Raw genomic sequence first — 21,746 nt, forward strand, 5'->3', positions numbered from 1 at the left:
GTTTATCTTTTCTTAAACCTGAAAAACGTGTTTTGTAAGTTGCTCTATGGCTTCTCTTTTCATTAAAATAACGTTAATGTATCCGATTGAAAATCAAGTCCTGTCAACATCGTATGGATTATATGGTGAAAGATAGCTGGTGTGACTTTACTGCCGAAAGTTAACATATTGAACTTAAATAGTTCCTTGTGAGTGCGAATCCAGACAAGATTTGAGCTTTCTTACTCAACGGCGGATAATGATGCAGACTGATATCTTCGATATTTTCTTTCAATACAAGCTGAAAAAAGCCCACTCGTTGTAGTCGACTGGTGTCAGAATTCATTCTTTGATGAGTGTGTCAACTTCTACGTCAAACATTTGTATCGTGGAAAACGATACGCTACGTTTCGTCATCTTTTATTGTTTGAAGACTGGGGTAACCTTGTCTCGTAACTGTAACATCGCCTCCATTTTTGTACAGCAGCCTAGTTTGTCCAGAAAAAAACACATTGGGAAATGACTCCTTCAGGTCCTTCGTTAGTTTTTCAGCTTAGGTTGTAAGTTGTCCACTTGCTGACAAAAATCGCGAATAGGCAAGTCCCAGAGAGCAAATTTTTTAATCCAGTCTCTCACAAAAACGTTATTATTGTTTTTTTTTTATATACAGGCATCTTGAGATTCAGTGTTTTTCCCTTCAGCCTTACCTCACCTTCAAACCTTATTCCTTCTGCAGTTGTAAAACGAGTAGCTTTCTCGGTTCTCATCATCTTTCCTGATTGTGCAATATGTATGGTTGTTTATAACAGACAAATCCGAACCACTGTCAAGTTACAGTCTAACATACTTACCCCTCATTTTCACCGTTACGTACTTACGTAAATTTTCGCCCTCCATTTCTATCGTCGTTGTTTTGAAGTAGCTTATGCCGGGTCATTTTGCTCTGCAATGCGACGCGTTGTGTCTGTTGCATTTGCACCGATCACATCTGCGGAATTGGTATGTACAATCATTCTGTAAGAGCATTGATATTAATGAAGCATTAATCTTTTTTACTTAAACTGATGCTTGGCATATCTTAAGAAAATGACTTAAGACAAAATTAAATAACATAGTATCATCAAAGGGGGTGTCCTCATATATGATCCTCTTAAACCACTACGGAAATAATGGAATTAGGGGAATTTAGTGATTGGTGTATAGTATTTATTGTAAAATATTTATAAAAATATTATTGTGTTGGTACTGTTATGTGGTAGTTTCATTTTAGCACAAAACCGACATTGTATTGAGATGTCTCAAAAAGGAACAAAGGAAGGAAAGAAATTCGATTCACCATATTTTAGTTGAAATAGAAGGCGTTTATTCCTAGCACTTTTCAAACTACGGTGGACAGCTGACTCAAAAGTGCTGAGGTATTATTGGTACCCCGATTTAATCAGATATCCACATAAGTAAATATTCTTTAAGTTTTCTCCTTTTTGACACAATACTGTTCAACATTATTTATTTTCGACAGTGTTACTACCAAACATGAGCACTGCGTCTATTCGCTTATTACTTACACTCTAAACAAACGTACTTTGTTTATTAACCGAACAATTAGAAGCCTAGTCATTAACTTCCATTTTCCTATAAGCTATCACGATCAGTGACATTCCATCATCAGGAAATCTTATTCCTTGTCTGAATTTCTCGGCAACGTTCGGACTGTCTACGAAATATACATCTTTCTCAACATCCTCCATTTCTGTATCAGAGGATTGTAAGTACCTTAAATGCTTAAAGGACCCTTATCTTGTTATCTCACCAGCGATGCAAGAGCTGCATATTATTTTCACGAAGAGCGTCAGTTTTAGGATAAAATGATAATGTTCCCTTACAGTCAAGTATCTGATTTGATTGCCAAGAAATTTTGCTTGACATTAGGTGTAAATTGACTTTAAAGAGTTCTATTTCTTTGTCTGGCATTAGATTTATAAGAATGCAAATAACAAATTACAAAAAAACTCAGATAATGTATAAATACTTGAAAATAAAAAGTTTAGTTAAAATAAAAGGAATTTATTCATGGTACTTTCAAAACTAAACCTGCATCTTGGTTTACAAGTCTTTTTCTTCACAACGTAGTTATCAAAACTCTGCCATGTCTAAGACATGATTTTTCTCCTTTCTCGTCTACTTAAGTCCAGAAGCCACCACGCGGGTTTTTCAAATCTCATTTTCCGACACATGTTTCGCCTTTCTGTTGCTGCCCATTTGGTTCCAAATCCCTCACCGATTTTTCATTTCTGTCTCGCCTATTGTCTTGATATCAACTCGTGGCACAACCTGGTAATTTGCATTCGTGTGCTAATCTTATATAATTTCTTATCATGCAATAAATGTCCTTAACCAACACATTCCAGGCTTCACTTCCATACATAATTTCACACATCGAATAAGCATAATAAACTCCTTCATTGGAAATACTTTGCTGTTGGTATAGAAGGAGCAAACAACGCAAACTGGGTTGAAATAATAATCGTTTTGGTACACAGGATAAGAATTATGCAAATCGCCTTCATTTTTGAATGTATATGTAGGTTAGAAAGCTATTAAAATAAATATGTTTTCATTTTTTATGTCATGGGAACATACTGATTGAGACATACAAGATGCATTAAAAAAATTCAGGATTTTCTTAGATTGAACACTTGTATTGATAATACAAACACGAAACTCTACTCCACTTCAAAGTAATTTGCTCCAATTGCAATGCATTTATATCATTCAAACAACTCCTGGAAAACCTTATGAAAGTTTTGTATGAGCATATCAATTACTTTTTTTTTCAGCCAATTCTATCTCCTGAATTGTCTGATAACTACGGCCGCTAAGGTTTTCTCCGAGGTTAGAGAATAATGAAAGGAAAGGAAGGAAAGGGATGTACTATTGGAGGGTGGAAAACTGTCCCGATGTCCATCTTGTTCAAATAGTCTGTTGCAAGGACGAAGCTGTGAGCGGGTGCATTAACACAAATCTCTCGCATTTTCAGTTCCTTAGGAATAATGTGTAAAGTTCCCACACTAACATCAAACCGTGCAGCTATTCTTTCTATAAACACACGGCGATCTTTATCATTGAAATTCGGTATTTGACCAATCAACTCTGGTGTCCCGACTTTCTAATTTCTCCCACACCTTTTATCATTCCTTACAGACTATATGGCAGAAACACTAGAGGATGACCTCCAATCTGTAGTGGAATGGGGACAAAAATGGATGGTCACGTTCAATGTCGCCAAGACTAAACTAGTTTCATTCAATGATTACAAGAAACCTTCTCTAACACCTATAGCAATGGCCAACGACTCTTTATCTGAGAGTACATCTTTCAAGTTCCTTGGCCTAACGTTCACAGGAAACATGAGTTGGAACAAATATTTCGAGGGCATTGCCAGGGCTGCTGCAAGGAAGGCGGGCTCTCTCTACCGTGCTAGAAAACTACTAACACGCTAAAGTATCCTGTATCTATATAAGGCAACAATTCGCCCATGTATAGAGTATTGCTGTCATATTTGGACTGGTGCATCGGCTACTAGTCTCTCGCTCCTTGACAAGGTTCAAAAGAGAGTCGCAAATCTGATAGGTCCTGAACTGGCATCTAAATTTCAGCCTCTGTCCCATCAACGAAACGTTGCATCCCTCTGCCTGTTCTACAATTATTTTAATGGTGAATGCTCTGACGAACTGCCAGCATTTGTGCCCCCACGATGTGAATACCCTCGACAGACCCGACAGGCTGCAAAATCCCACCCCCACCCTGTAGTGATCCCTAGATGTAAAAGATATTTCTACTCCAGTAGTTTCTTCCTCAGAACCGCTAGACTTTGGAATTTCATTCCAGGTCTCTGCTTCCTCAACTGTACTGACGTTCAGAAGTTCAAGTGCAACGTGAACCAACAGCTTGCTGCCCAAATCCCTACATAGTACCCCAGTAGTGGATGTCCCTGATAGAAGCCCCCTACACCAAAGTGGCAATGTTTCTTTGTTTGGGGTGAAAATATAAAAAAAAAAATTAAAAATATACCTTTCTGGAATCACTTAGGTCACTCAAAACATTGTGCTCTATCCATTCAAACTGGTCAAAAACCAGTCTCAAGTATTCCGTGTGTTTCTGTGTAATTTTTCAAGTTCCAGACACAATTTTATTGCATATCCTTCTTTAAAAGTGTCCTCACATCCAGATTGCAATTTTTAAATTAACCAGCTGTGACAAGCAGTATTTAGTAAGGTGTATTCAAATTCCTACTGTAGCAGTTCATGTAAACCTGAAACCATAAAATTGGTCAGTCATCTCATAAGATGTATCGCGATCACGTACTAAAAATTCACATGTCTACGACAATGTTAAATGCCTGTACAAAAACGTTTGAAGGCTGCTCGTATGTATAACATATAAACATTTTTGAAGGAAAACGATGTTCCAGACCCTTTGTAAAATAGCTTTGTAAACTGTACTTTTCATTGTATGCACAAACAATGTATATCGCATTTGTAGCATATACGGGTTGTAACATTTTACTAATTTGCATATTGTGATGGCGGCCATCCTGAATTTAAAATAAGGTGGATCGTAAGTTCATAAATATTGTCATTTTTCATACATGCACATATACGTCAATTGCTGAATTTGTTTGTGCTATTGTGTCTTATTTTTGCAAATAAAACCACTTTGCATATAGCATTAACTGCGATAAGAGGTGGTGATTAAATGCCGATTAGAGATGAGACGGAATGTTATGCAGTGAAACGAGAATCTTTGATGGTTAGTAATAGATGTGTTATAATATTAAGGCAGCTGCCTTAATCATCAAAGTAATACGAATGAACCATAAAGTTTATTTTGAATCAAGGCTTGTAATTTCCACAAAATTTTCGCATCAATGTTTTATGTATAACATCAATATTTATCCTTCTTTTCTTTATACTTTAATTTTTCAATCCTACATTCTTTTCGTAAGTTTGTTGCGATATTACAGACGCAGCACATATTTAGGGACGGTCTGGGTAAGAGGGTTGGTGTAAACATTTAAAATATTCTGGAGTGTTTCGTATACAATCTTGTAGAATAACTAATTTTTGACATGTAATTATGCAACAGCCAAAAGAACTGAGGACATTGGTAATAGTATAATCTACGTAACCCCCTACTGTTTGCCTGGTGCTACACTCATCCAGGGCCGATCGAGCAAACATTCTTTAAAAGAGTAACTGAATATCCATTTACAAACGCATGTATCTTATGAACAGGAGAAACCACTGTGTTAATTTTTAGAATATTATTAAAAGAGGTGCCACAACAAACCATTATACAGGAGCTAGTATACCTAAAGACTTACATTATATATATATATATATATATATATATATATATATATATATATATATATATATATATATATATATATATATATATACAAGCAAACAGTTAATAACCCATCTAAAAACTACTTGAAATGAGTTAAAACATATGTAATCAGAAAAGGAAACACTTATCTAGTGTTTTCTTTTCAGATTAAACATGTTTTATTAACTGTTTGCTCGTATTATAAGCTCTATGTCCTATTTGGTTTTATCGCGCTTTTACATCTGGCTGAGATAATTTTGTAAATATTAATTCTTTAATATTTATAATATACTTTAACTTTACCATCTTGGATCATTTTGGTAAATTTAATTATAATTTTTATTTTTATATATATATATATATATATATATATATATACATATATATATATACATATATATATAATACTTATAGTTGTCACAGCAAACAAATACATATATATAAATATATATATAAATATATATATACATATATATATATATATATATATATATATATATAGTTATAGTTGCCACAGCTAACCGTTTTAAAAGAACTACTATACCTAAATAGTTACCTATATTGTGCTGTCTAGGCTAAATGTCGCTAAACTTCAGTGATCTTCCGTTACCTAACAAGAACTTTTTCATATTATTAATTATTATAGCATCTACAGAAGAGTTAAAATCAAACTTGGATATAGGATGCATCTACAACAGGATACTAACTTCATCACCCATCACACTTTTATGTTCTCCTAGCTACATTTCTAAATTAAATTCCTTCTGCTTGTCATGTGTAGCTGTTTATTGATTGGATTCATGCTTGTAAACTTTTGGGTTTCCGCTGGATGTATGTAGGAGAAAATGCTTGCACTAAGATTTCACCTGGTTAAAAGTTTTGATTATCCATGCTGAATGCGAATATGGTCAGCCAGTCAATGGCGTCAACTTTGAGACGTGAATATATACTGAGAGCACTTACAGATATAATAAACACAACTTGCCTACAAGGATTTTAGCATATTGTAAATTTTACGTCTTTTCATTCGAACACGTCTACCAAATTTCTCTCCACTTTTTGAGATGCATATGGCAGACATTATTTTCAGTGTTTTTATTACAATACAACCACTTTATGTATATATATATATATATATATATATATATATATATATACATATATATATTTATATATATATATATATATATATATATGTCGGTGGGTGTGTTTGTGCGCGTGCGTGTATGTGTGTGTGTGTGTGTGTGTGTGTGTGTGTGTGTGTGTGTGTGTGTGTGACTTCATGGCTGGGTTCATGTCTCATGAACAATAAGAATTGTTGCTCCCTATATTATAATTGCGTAAGCATGAAGCACTATCGTCGATCAGTATGAAATTTATTGTTTTATTATATATATATATATATATATATATATATATATGTATATATATATTATATCATATATATGTATATATATATATATATATATAACTACTTCATTTACTCACATAAAATTAATATAGGAAAGTATAAATTTATGCGTAAACTTTAAGCATTTACTTCAAAAGTGCTCAATACGTAGGTAGAGCTAGTTAGTAATTTATAAAATATATATGGCGATTAAGCTACACTGAATAGTCGGCGTTTCATCCACTCTAGGGCGCATACGCCTGAGGAATCCTAGAGTGGATGAAACGCCGAATATTCAGTGTAGCTTAATTGACATATATATTTTATAAATTACTATATATATATATATATATATATATATATATATATATATATATATATATCTGTGTGTGTATGTGTGTGTTTGTTTACTAATAGAAAGACTCGTCGTTGTTTACGATTTAATGAGCAACACCTTGTCCTTTTTCACTATTCACATCAGCTAGACACATAAAAACTTTTCATTTTGCTTCAATACTTTTATACAAACATGCACCCATAGACTTATATATATATATATATATATATATATATATATATATATATATATATATATATATGTATATATATATATATGTATGTAGGTATATATATATATATATATATATATATATATATATATATATATATATATATATATATATATATATATATATATATATATATAGGTGACTTCATGACTGGGTCTGAATCTCATGACTAGTAGGAATTATCACACCGTAAACCGACGATTGTGTAAGCATGAACAACTCGTGTCTGTTAGTATAAAATAATCATTGGTAATTATAATAACATATAAATATGTGTGCGCGTGTATTGAAGACTGAAGAGGGCTTGATATAGGGTCCTAAAACAGTTTTCTCTTATTATGTTTGAACCCGAATATACCGATGATTGATCTTATCTATATTTTCTGAATATATATATATATATATATATATATATATATATATATATATATATATATATATATATACGTGTGTATGTATGCGTGTGTGTTTGTGTGTATACTATTTGAAGGAAGAAATATATGCGTATTCAGTAATATTTCACGTTTAATTTTTAAATTTATAAAGCTCGATCTAACTACGTAGATCATACAAATACCTGACAGATGTATATATTCCAAATTTCAAGATGTTTACCATCTTACGGTCTATTTCTTTAATTATGTGTAAATGCTCAATTCTTGAACACAACTTTTCTAGCAGAGAATCATTCACTAATTAATTATTATGTATTTTTTTTATTTTTGCCACCCTTATCTCTTCAGAAGAATTGGAACGCATCAACTTTAAAAGAAAATTAAATGATATGGCCATGATTACAAAACCTGAAAATGGAAGAGAAGTTGCAAATGCGTTGCCGTTTGTTACGCCATCAATGCTTGTGATGCATTGAACGCCATCACGAATTGAACATGTCAACATACTTAAAGTAATAAAAGGTAAGACAGTCAACATTTTTAAATTTGGAGTATAGAACTGCTCATATATATATATATATATATATATATATATATATATATATATATATATATATGTATATAATTTTATGGCATAGTGGGAAATAGCGCCCACAAAATTAGCAGTCAGAAAAAAATCAATACAAGTGCATAATATTTATCATACATTTCCCTAAAAGTGAGAAATACAACAGTACTGTCGATTTCAAAACCTATACACGGAACCAGCTTATGGGCGATAATGTTGAATTCTTTGCAGCCGCTTTTTATATACTTTCCTCCCGGTAATTAGTCGTATAAAAGTAGATGAAGAACATCTGACATCTAATACCTCGTACATTTCTATCGAATGTAATACAGACGGTAGCGTTTAATCTGGCCTCTTGACTCCAGAATGATACGTTATTATAAGAGTAACTTATACACATAATACTGTAATGTTAATTATATATGTCTTACAGAAGAGCAGAACACATCGCTGCCGTTGGCTTCAAATCAAGATACAATTTATCAAGAGAAAAACATAACAGAGGCTGATTTAAGTACGATAGAGTCGACAACTTTTTTTATTGCATTTAATGAAAAATCTACAACATTCCCTTCTCTACCCAACAAGCCTGGGCTAGTTGGTACGGTAACCGAGAAAGTTTACATGCTTATCGTTAGTTTGTCTCACACTCTAATTTGGACCCCTCAAACCACTCCTTCCCTGACTTTCCGTTTGTGGACCGAAACCAAACTAGAAAATCACCTGCTCTTAAGAATAAGATATCATAAAAAATCTACACACCTCAAAAGCATGTGAACCTGATCTCATCTCGGCTATTCTGTTAAAAATATGCTCCACTGAGTTTACTCTAGATCTCTCTAAACTTGTCAACAAATGCCGTAACGAATCTTGCTTCCGTGGTGGTTTCTGGAGAAAAAAAACTGAGCCATAAAACCATATCCTCATTAGCCTTCTCCCTCTTTTCGTCCAAATATTTGACTCTGTAATTATTCAAGCTCTTGTCCACCACCTTACAGTTGCTAAACATCTGTCTGGCCAACAATATGAATTTATGAAAGTCCGTTCTATTGGAGAAATCCTAACTGCTATCCTTGAACATATATACAATGCACGGGATAAGGCAGGGCGGGGGAGGCAATAACCCTACTTATAGGTAAGGGTTTGACAGGCACGTTCGTCTTCTCAGAAAAATCATATTCTATAGTATTACTGAACAAATACTAAACATAGTTAACTCCTTATTAAATGTTAGAGGAATCCGGGTTGTCCTACATGCGGGTAAATAAAACAATATGATATAAATGCGGCTGTACATCGGACGTCGATCCTTGGACCTTAATTATATCAGACAGTCATGCATAACCTTCTTAATAAACTTGTCTCTGAGATGGGCATATTTGCTAACGATACGACGGTCTAAAACAGGCACAAGATGAAACGGCCTGAATACATCTCCAAGGCTTCCTTAGGGAAGATTTCCAGTTTGTAGTGAAATAGGGGCAAAAAGAGATAACAACTTCCAATGCTTACAAGACTAAGCTCGTGTTCTTTTAATAATTACAAGAAAACTTCCCAACTACCAATAACTATGGCGAAATATAAATTTAACTGAAAATACTTCGTCCAAACACCCCACTTAACATTCACAGAGAACATGAGTTGGAACGGATACATCTAGGGCATAGCAAAGCTGCATCTAGGAAGGTGAGTTCTCTCTTTCTGCGCGAAATTGTCCTAGGCCTGGAAGTATTCTATAACTCTACAAGACTATCAGTCGGCCATGTATAGAGTATTGTTGTCACATTTGACTGATGCATATACTATTAGTCTCTCACTGCTGAACAGGGTTCAAAAGAGATTCGCTAACCTCATTGATCCCTAACTGTCATCTACGCTTCAATAACATCCCATCAAGTAAATTTTGCATCCCTCTGCCTGTGTTATAAGTATTTTAATTATAGATGCTCCGAAAAACTTGAGCTCTTGTTTGTTAACCCTCGATTTAGATATCACAGAAAACCTGACATGCAGCATAGTCCCACCTCTACGCAGTATGGATTCCCAGATGCCAAAAAGCGTCTTACTCTAATAGTGTCTTCCTCAGACATGTTAGGCTTTGGAATATCTTTCTGACTCCCTATTTTTCCAATTGTACTGACATGCAGAAGTTCAAGTGTAATGTATGAAGACGTATTTCTGCTACAACATTACTCAGGCGATTTCCGGTCTAAACATATGAACTTTTACATAAAGGGTATTCAGAGATAGAGCAAGCTTTTTAATCGGTTTGGGTAGAAAATTTGAGCTATCAATATATAAATCTAATCCGTTTTCCGCCAGAAATTTTGGCTGTTTAGGGGTCAAGCTTCAACGATCTGACCTTTGAGAACTTTACCAAACTCCTCCGCCAATTTTGGGTATAAACAATTGAAATTTTAGATATAATGTCATTGGACATGGATCTAACGTAATAATTTGATTTGGGCACAAAAGAATACATAGAAGGGGTCATAGTAGGGGTCAAAGTTTAAAAGAATTGACCACTGCCAAATTAATCAGACAATTTCTGGTCTAAACATTTGCAATTTGACATAAAGAGTATTCAGAGATAGGGCAAGTTTTCTAATCGATTTGGGTCGAAAATTTGTAGCTACTAATATATAAATGTATGTATGTATTTTTGTATGTCTGTCTAAAACTTTCGCCAGAGGCGATGGATTTTCCTAAAATCAGTATCGAACCTTCAGGCGACAAATACCGAAACATTGGCTAAAACATTAATTTCTTCACCCTCTGGACACTTTTCTACAGATAGGGGCCGCATTTTTCCCGATGTTTTCGAAAGTCATCCCCTCATTTCGATTGTGTAGCCTTAATTTAAACATATGTCACTTCCGGTTCAGCGGTGGTCGTAACAGCAATGACGTAACGTTTTTTCCTGTTCCTTTCCTCCTTCGTGGTACGGGTTCAAGCCTGCATTCCTACTGCAACTTTTTTCTACACACACCTCCAAACACTCAGACAACGCTGGGCACACATGTTAGTATATATATATATATATATATATATATATATATATATATATATATATATATATATATATATAGAGAAAGAGATAGAGAAAAAGAGAGAAAATAAATGACAAAAATTATATTGCTAAATTCATGATATTGACCATCTTATAATTTATTCATTTAATTCAGTTGACTTATAAATTATAACTTATAAGACGGTCAAATTATGGATGTTGGAGCATAGTTTTTTGTCATTTTCTGGAATATATTTGTTGTCTTTTATTCTCTATATTGCTCTGTAATTACATTGAGCTATTAAATAAGTATTGGTGCATAATATAAGAAAATATATTTCTACAGAAATATATATATATAATATATATATATATATATATATATATATATATATATATATATAATATATATACAGTTGTGCGCAAAAGTATTCGACCCCTACCAAAATTGTCTTATTTCTTTGAATGGATACTTCAATAATCTTTAAAACCTTCTTTAACGACTAAGTTCGAATAAACTGTATAGTTTTCAACAAAATAATAAAAAGTAATTAGTGCTTGATAATATAAATGAATTTATTTAGAAAAATAAAAATATGGATGTTGCAAAAGTATTCGACCCCTTTTCATTAATACTTGGTTGAAGCTCCTTTGACCTTGATTACTGCAAGTAAACGTTTCCTATATCATCTAACGAGACTACTACATCTGTCCACTGGAATTTTAAGCCACTCTTCTTGACAGTACTGTTTTAATTCAATCAAATTAGATGGTTTTCTTTTATGTACCGCAATTTTTAAATCATGCCATAAGTGCTCAATCGGATTTAGCCTGGGAAGGTCATTCTAGAACTTTAACCTTATTATTCTTTAACCATGCCTTAATGCTCTTTGAAGTGTGTTTAGCATCGTTGTCCTGTTTAAAGATATACCTCCTTCCATGCCCCAACTGGTTCGCAGACGGAACAAGATTTTTCTTTCAGTATGGACTGATATTTTACTGAATCAATTCTTCCATCGATTATGGAGTATCTTCCAGTTCCATTTATACTGAAACAGCCACACACGATGATTGATCCACCTCCATGCTTAACGGTTGGAACGGTATTCTTCACATTATAAGCAGTATTTTCTTTTCGCCAAACACAGCGTTGCTGGTTGCGTCCAAATAGTTCCAGTTTCGTTTCGTCTGACCAAATTATATTATTCCAGTAATCAATAGGCATTTCTAGGAACTTTTTTGCAAAATTTAATCGAACCTTTTGATGAGCTTTGGAAAGTAAGGGCTTCCTTCTGGCAATATGTCCATGCAATCCGGCACGATTTAATGCCCTACGAATAGTTGACAAGTGTACATCTGAGCCAACATTCTTCAAATCGTTCTGCATGTCCTTTAGGTTAGATTTAGAGTCTATTGCAACTTGTCTATCAATTTTCCTAGCCCCACGTGTCGTAATTTTTCTTGGACGACCTGATCTTGGAAGACTTGATACACTCCCTTTTACTTCCATTTTTTGATAATGGACATAATAGTCGACCGTGGTATAGAAAAACGTTTGGAAATTTTTTTATAACCTTCTCCAGACTGGTAGCCATCGATTATTTTCTTTTTAATGTCTTCAGAGTACTCTTTGTTCTTTGTCATAGTTGCAGATTTGTTGACGTTGAAAAATATTTATTTTTACTTGAAACAATTATTCAATCATTCAATATGGCATTGAAGTTCAATTTGAACTAATTTTAGATTCAGTAGAGTCATAAATATTATTTATAGTAAATAAATAAAAGGTCAGACTAAAATAATAAACTTAGTGACGCTTTTATTTAAACTTTAAATTAAAGGGGTCGAATATTTTTGCAGCATCAATATTTATATTTTTTGTAAATAAATTGATATATGTTATTAATCTCGAATTACTTTTCCTCATTTATTGTTGAAAAATATACAATGTATTCATACTTAGCCGTTAAAAAGCGTTATGAAGAGTTTCGAAGTATAGATTCAACGAAACAAGAAAATTTAGACAGGCGTCAGATATTTTTGCGCACAACTGTATATATATATATATATATATATATATATATATATATATATATATATATATATATATATATACAACTGTACACACTTTTAAAAATGATGGGAAAAATTTTTTTCCTTTTTAGTGTTCACATGAAATTTCATATTCACACCAAATATATTCGTAATAGTTTGTATAACAAAAAAAACTTCAAATTCGGTCAGCAATCAATTCTTTCTTTTTTTTTTGATTCATAAAATCGTGGTTGGATGTTCTATTTGAAAAAAAAATTGATTTCTGTTAATATTTTTTAGTTCCAATAAATTTTGCTGTCATTTCTCAATGTCAAAACAACAGCAAAAAATGTCGTGGAATGCATCTTTGTAATCAACTTACAATATGTATGGTCTCGTTTATTTTTATTAACTGTATTTTTAAATAAATCCTAAGTGTTATAAAAACTAAGAAGTCAATTTACATACTTTTATTATTAGGTTTTGTAATAAATAAATGTCTATATTAGTTTGAAAAACTTTAATAAATATTTCTCTACATCTCTTCTATGTGCGTATATAGAAACATGTAGACATTTTGATAAATTCGTAAGTTATTGACGCTTCTTAGGACTTAAACAGAAATGCGCCCATTCTAACAATGTTCCTAATCACAATAAGTATTTTTAATAACTTATAATTATCCTGATAAGAGAATAGTAAAAGTATAGCAAATAAGCATTCAATCATCAGAATAAAAAATTTATTTCTCAGCTACAGTACTATAGAGATCAACCGTTTTATGTTTTACGGCAAATAAACCAATTCACTTTTATTTGTAAGCCGATTTTAAAAATATATTTCAATTATTTTATCAAAAATGCAATCAACATAGCGTATCAGTTATTTGCGCTTATTCTGCAGTATTGCAATATTATAAATTATAATTGTACAAAAATTATTATCTACCTATATGTTAGGTAAAAAAAACCTATACCGCAACATTTACGCATATTCATTCAGTATTTTTATTTTAGAAAATAAAATAAAACAAGATAAGTAACAATTTCCAGTCTACATTTTAATGAGGATTGTGTGCTATTAAAAATCTCATTTTACAAAGAGTAAGTTAATGCAGAAAGTGTCGAACGAAACATTTTACCGTTAAATGTGTTTCACTGTTTAAAAAGTGCATTATAGATTGTATACTTTTTGTGTTGTTTATTTAATTTAAAACTTAAGTCCATAATAAGAATTTTGCGACACATTGATTTTTTTTATTATTTGATAAGAGCAGATGTGAATATTATGATTTATCTGGATAAACACTCAAATATCCTTCCAAATATGTGAGTGATAATACATAAGGTGAAAGGAGGCAATAAACAAATTAAGCGAATATATATATATATATATACCTTCTGGTTTTCTCTCTTTTTACTATTATACCCCATTTGACTGGGGACAGTCTTCTCTTTGGTCTACGGCACCACCCGGAAACAACAATTTATTTTTCAACTGTTTTGAAAATTTCCCAATCCGATTATATGCATGGTCACTCTGGACTTATTTTGGAATCCATCATCTCTAAAGAACTATTTTGCATTTCGGATGAACTTGACAGAATTTTCATGCAATCTGAAATATTATGCGCTGCTTATATATATATATATATATATATATATATATATATATATATTTACATATTGAACATTTTTAAGTTTTAATTTGGCAATTTATAACTGCAATAAATTGCGGTTTCACTTAATTCATTAACTAGCAAATTCTAACATTGCTACAAATATAATTTGCTGATTGCATTATATTTTCTGATGAGAAGAATAACAAGAACAACATTCTTTGAAACTGTGCGGAATAAGGACTTTGAAAATTGTTTTTTTAGAGTATTCAGTCGAATCGTAAATTTTGATTGTAAAGTTCAACTTACAGTTTAAAATTTGTTTTATTTTTTCTTTCTATCTTTCTTTCCTCTCTTAATGCAATTTTCATTGTATGTAACAAACTTCCCAGCATTTTTTTCTGGGCATCATTAATGTCTCTCTGATCAGCTGTTAATTTGCCTTCTCATATATATATATATATATATATATATATATATATATATATATATATATATATATATATATATATATATACATATATATATTTATATACATACCGAAATTATTCCAAAAACACAATGTAGTAAATCTACTTTTATATTCGTATTTTATATATAAAAGACTGTGTTTTCCATTATAGTACGCCTTACACGTTTTTCCTTGAATATGAGAAGGCGAATTAACAGCTTATCAGAGAGAAATTAATGATGCACAGAAAAAAATGCTGGGAAGTTAGTTACATACAGTGAAAATTGCATTTAGAGAGGAAAGAAGAAAAAAATACAAAAACAAAACGGATATGTGTAAAGTCTCCAGAAATATAAATTAAAATAAATCCTTATTAAACTCGTTTTTATGATCTACAACAATATAATTTTATTGAAAACACACATACTGGATCTTTTTTATTCTACTAGTACATGAAAAAAATGTAAATACGTACTATGAGGAGGATAAGCCATTTATATATAAAATAACTAATATGCTATTATCAGTGTAAAGGACCTCTATCATTTGATTTTGGGAAATAAAACTAGTGTACATGGTTCGAATGTGAAAATTAACTTCCATTGGGCTTAATTGTAACAATTTGAAATATAATTTATGAAGTATAGACTTCAAGTGCATCGTATATAAACACACACCCACACACACACACGCACACACACACACACACACACACACACACACACACACACACACACATATATATATATATATATATATATATATATATATATATATATATATATATATATAACGTCTCGCGCTGGTTTCCGGTGTTGCAGGTGTAAAATTTCAAATTATTTTCATGCTGTCACGTCATGAACTAAATTCGATTACAAATTATAAATGGTGGATCAGCTCCAACTCTGTCTTAATTAATACTGCATATATAATACAACTTATTGATTTTTCTTTCACATATCTAATAACGTTCCCTGGTGTTTTACTGTTCTTCCAACTTAAACCCTTCAATATAAAATTGGGCAATAATTACACTGTAATTAATTTTCAACCTCAACATTTAACGATAAAAAAGTAATCTCGCACGTCACACAGTTTGTGTGTATAATTGTGTTTTTTTTACTGATTATTTTCGTGGTTGAGGTTAGGGTTTCTATGTAAATGCCATTTGCTAGGAAGCTAATTACATCTACGAACAAGAATAACGTGGATGTTTCGTTTGGTTTTATTTGGCCTTTTTGTAAAGAATAAAAAAAATGCTTTAAACAAAAAACAAAGATGAATCCGCCCTCTTTATCCCCCAAATCCGTGGGTTTTGTCCTCCACCTGGCTGATAGAGAGAATTTAAAGCTGCAGAGTTAAATCATTTTTTAAACGATTCTCATTGGAAACACATTTATTATACAATGAAATGGAGATTCGACAGAAAAGGCGAATGTAAAATGGTTTTGCTTGAAATTGTTGAACAAAAGCAATCCGCGTATTATTTGGATTCTTCAAATTGCGGTTCTTATCTTATTTAACATTTTGTCGTATGTTCACCACGTTTTGATCAATGTAACATTACCAATTTTTTATTGACGAATTATACGCTTATTACGTAAAATCATCAGTTGTTTGCGAACATAACAAACGTACTTTTTTTTAAGTCTTCATATACAGGGTGGTAAAAAAGTCAGGTAATATTTTAAAGAAAAACGATATTAGCAATACACGTATATTTAAGTACCATACATTGAAATATAAAATGAAACAAACATGAAATATATTATTTTGTTAATTGTCGTCCATTTCTCTCTATCAATTGCTGGAAGCGATTAACCACTGATTGTGTAACACGTGTAATCATGTCAGCTGATATCCGCGCAATCTCCTCTTCAATAAATAACTTTAAAGACGCTATTGTATCAGGTTTCTTGCCATAAAAGCTATCCTTTACATAGCTCCAAAGCCAGAAATCAGGAGGGGTAAGATTCGGAGATCTGGATTATAATGGATCATATTGTTTTTTTCTACCTTTAACGTGTTACCTGACTTTTTGACCACCCTGTAGATAGATAGATTTAACAATATTTTTCTTCTACTGCAACCCCTTAAAAAACATTTTTACACCATGATATAAAAATCAGTTTTTATAACTACCTATTTGTACCCGTTTCTGGATTCACCATAAAGAGAATGGTCGGATCTTATCTGAAGAATTTATCACCTCCCGAATGAATACTGTAGCAAATACGAGCGTAATACAATCGTGGTTCCCGAGGCGAACACATAGATAATAAGCTTGGTATAATGTTATACTCTTCTTAGTCAGTTTTTTTGTTACTTGGGGTACCGCCCAGAAGGTCCAGAAGCCACTCCAGGGTAAGTGTTAATATGTGTTATGTAGCTGGGTAGACACCAGGATCAGTGATCCTGCGACTAGGATAGAGCTTGATCTTTTAAGAAGATATCTTAAGAAGTTTTCTATGTAAAACGTGAAACAAAATCATGTTTATTTCACCAGAGAAGGCCCACAGTATGTATTTTATTTACAATTAAATATCCATTTAGTGGGTTACTTATCAATCTGGAAATCATTGGTTATGGTCTACTATATATCTTTACGGAATCTTAATTTAGTTTGAAGCACAGGTAGAGAATAAAGACAATCGTTGACGAGTTCTATAGGTAGACGAGTATTTGATGCGATCGATTTATAAGTATCATAAAGTAAAGCTCAGTCAAGTGCCTACCATCAATTTAACGGTGGAGCATAATAGACTCGCAACATCTCTTCAGTAAAAAAAAGGGGAAATAAGAATGCGAAAATGTACTCGCCCATTAAAATGTAAAGACGGTTTTGCATCGCTCACAAAATTTTGAAGAGAGTTTTGTAGCCTATCAAGCCAGGAAACAGGCACTCTTAGAAGCTCCGCTCCAGATTTAGTAATGGTAATCCATCTCAGCGCATAATTGCCTGCTGTAAAGATACAGGATTGCCTCTGAAGTGAGATCCTTTCTATAGTTGTAAAATGACCCCTTATTCTTCAGTGAATTTGGACAGGATTGGTGTAGGTTTTCATTTCTATGTCATGGGTGATGTTCAGTTTCAGATTCTTGAATGAGGATACTTTTTAAGACGATAGAAGTCCATTTGTTCTGGGGCAAAGTAAAAAGAAACGTAGAAGTTTGGTTTTGGATGCATTATTTTTTTTTACTGCATTATCTCAAATTGACAAGAAAGTTTTGCGGTTTTTAATTTTTAAATTCAGAAAAAAACACATTTTGGCTAAAACAAAAAATTATCGTCTAAAATAAGCACTACCAGAATAAACAGAGTTTTGCCAACGCAAACAAGTGTTTTTATGCGAATAACGTAAGGAAACATTGCGTCCTGGTTGTGATGAACTTGTTAAAGGCGTTTTAGAAATCGCTTAGGTTTTAGAAGGATCATTCAAGCAGAAAGTTGTCGAGACGTTTGAAAAAGTGGTAGTCCTAGATTTTGGTGTTCTTTAAAGTACAGGATGGCATCCTGCTTTAAAGAACCCAAAAATCTATTAAACTGTAGAAGAGAAATAACAAACAACTATTCACAAAATAAAACTTACTCTAAGATAGCGATACAAAATAGCTTCACAACTGACAAAAACAATAGAAAATAAACAAATAAATAAATTAAATTAACATGAATATACATAAACGATCACACATATATGTATATATATATATGTATATATATGTATATATGTGTGCATGTATGTATGTACACATATATATATTTATATATAAAAAAGGAGGAAATCGTCTGCCTTAAACCAATAACCTAGTTCTAAAACAGATCCTTTGTTCGATAAAATGCATACCCATTGGCTGATAGGAAAGGGCGCGGTGGATACTAGAAAGCTGATTGGCTAACTAAAATCCTCAACATATATAAAAAATGAGAAACAACCACAGAATGCGCGCATAAGCCTGACTAATCCTAGAGTGGATGAAACGCCAAATATTCAGTGTAACTTAATCGCCATATATATTTTATAAACTACTAACTAGGTCTACCCACGTATTGAGCACTTTTAAAGTAAATACTAAAAATTTACGCATAAATCTATACCTTCGTATATTAATTTTATGTGAGTAAATGAAGTAATTATACTGAAACACTCGAGCACTCTCAAAAGAATTTATTTCACCACATTAAAAATAGATATGGAAAGAGTTAATTTTGAAACATCGCTAAAAACATCGCCACGCCCAGCAAGCATAGTTATATTATTAAATTAATCCAAAAAAACAGATAAACTAATACGCCAAACGCGATGGTGAGCAAATTTCTTCCTGAAAAATGAAAATGTAAACAAAAAAGGACCCTATTGTTTTAAAACCCTTTAAAAAGCGAAAACAGTAGACCTTTTGATAAACTTTGAAAATGACCTTTTAAACGTAATTAAAAACCTAGAATTCCACAGTCAACCTAACAATTCCCAACGGAAATTACACAAAATCGTAAGAAACATAAACGCCTCTAATAAAATCTTTGTAAAAGCAGATAACACCAGAAACTTTTATAAAATAGATAAGCAAGAATATAACAAACTTATCACAGAAAACATTACAAAAACTACAAAAAACTAGACATAAACGAATGCGACTACATAGATATAATAAACACTGAAAGTATAGAAATTAGCGATAACCTAAAAATTAGCGATAAAGTTGGCAAATTGAAACCTAGAGAGGCATACATTCTGCTTAAAGACCAAAAATAGGACTTTAATAATAATCCCAGCACCCGCCTGATAAACCCAACTAAACCAGAAATAGGTAGAATTAGCCAAACTATACTTTCTAGAGTAAACAAACAAATCAAACAAGACCTAGAACTAAACCAGTGTGTAAATACTACCGAAGCAATCACCTGGTTCAAAAATATAGAAAACAAAGATAAATGTACGTTTATACAGTTTGACATCATATATTTTATCCCTCGATATCCGAAGAACTTTTTTAACATTGCCCTAGAATTTGCCGAGGTATACACTGATACATCCTCGGAAGAAATCAACATCATTAAAAAATGTAGAAAATCAGTTCTAATAAATAACAATAACCAATGGATAAAAACTAAAATGAAAAATTCGTTTGATTTGGCGATGGGTGCCAGAGATTCTGCAGAAACATCAGATCTTGTGGGATTATTCATTCTATATACCCTCACAAGCATATTCGATATTACGGATATCGGCCTATATAGAGATGACGAACTAGCTATTATAAACATCTCCAACAAAGTCAAGGGAAAAAGCTTTAGGAAATTCGTACACAAGGACATGAAAAAATTAGGCCTAAAAGCAGACGTATCAGCTAACATAAAAATAACAAACTTCCTGGACGTCACGTTAAACTTAGATAATAAGACATATGAACCATACTTAAAGGATAACGCTACTCCAATTTACGTAAACCCTAAGTCCAATCACCAACCATCAATTATAAAACACATTCCTAACTCGATCGTAAGTAGACTCAGTAAAAACTCAAGCGATGAAAATGCATTTAACAGGTCAACCAATATCTACGAAACAACCCTTAAAATAGTGGATACAAAAATATCGATATACAATATAAACAAGAAAACACCAACAACTACAATAAAATTAAAAATAGAAGAAAAAGAACTATAATTTGATATACGGCTCATACAATCAATTGTTAAAAACAAAACTTGACAAGAAATTTCTAGATCTTATTGAAAAACACTTTCCCGCAAACAGCCCCTTACACAACATCTTCAATAAAAATACCTTGAAGTTATCTTACAGTCGTTGCAAAAATTTAGAGATTATAATGAAAGCACATAATAACAAAATACTAAATAAAAGCAATGTAAACAACAACAAAATAAACAATAAAAAAGTAGACACCATGACAAAAATAAAACCAACACTAGCAGAAGTAATAATAACAATAATAATAATAATAATAATAATAATAATAATAATAATAATAATAATAATAATAATAATAACAATATTAACAATAATAATAATATACAACCAACCCCGGACAAGAACTACCAGCCCATAAATAAAAATACTAATAACAAACAAGATAAATGCAACTGTAGACACTGCGCACTTTGCCCAGGTCAAAATAAATTTCTAACAAAAAGCGTTTATCAAGCAACAATATTTGCGAAAGAAACCCCGAATAACAAGAAATATAACCTAGGCATGACTAACTTAGATTTCAAAACCCGATACTATGGCCGCAAAAGTACATTCAACAATAAAAAACACCACATAAAAACAACACTAGCGAATAAATACTGGGAGCTCAAAGAAAGTGGACATTCGCCG

The sequence above is a fragment of the Euprymna scolopes genome, chromosome 17 (assembly GCF_053919585.1).
Source record: "Euprymna scolopes isolate OS-2025 chromosome 17, ASM5391958v1, whole genome shotgun sequence".
In the NCBI taxonomy this organism is placed as follows: Eukaryota; Metazoa; Mollusca; class Cephalopoda; order Sepiida; family Sepiolidae; genus Euprymna; species Euprymna scolopes.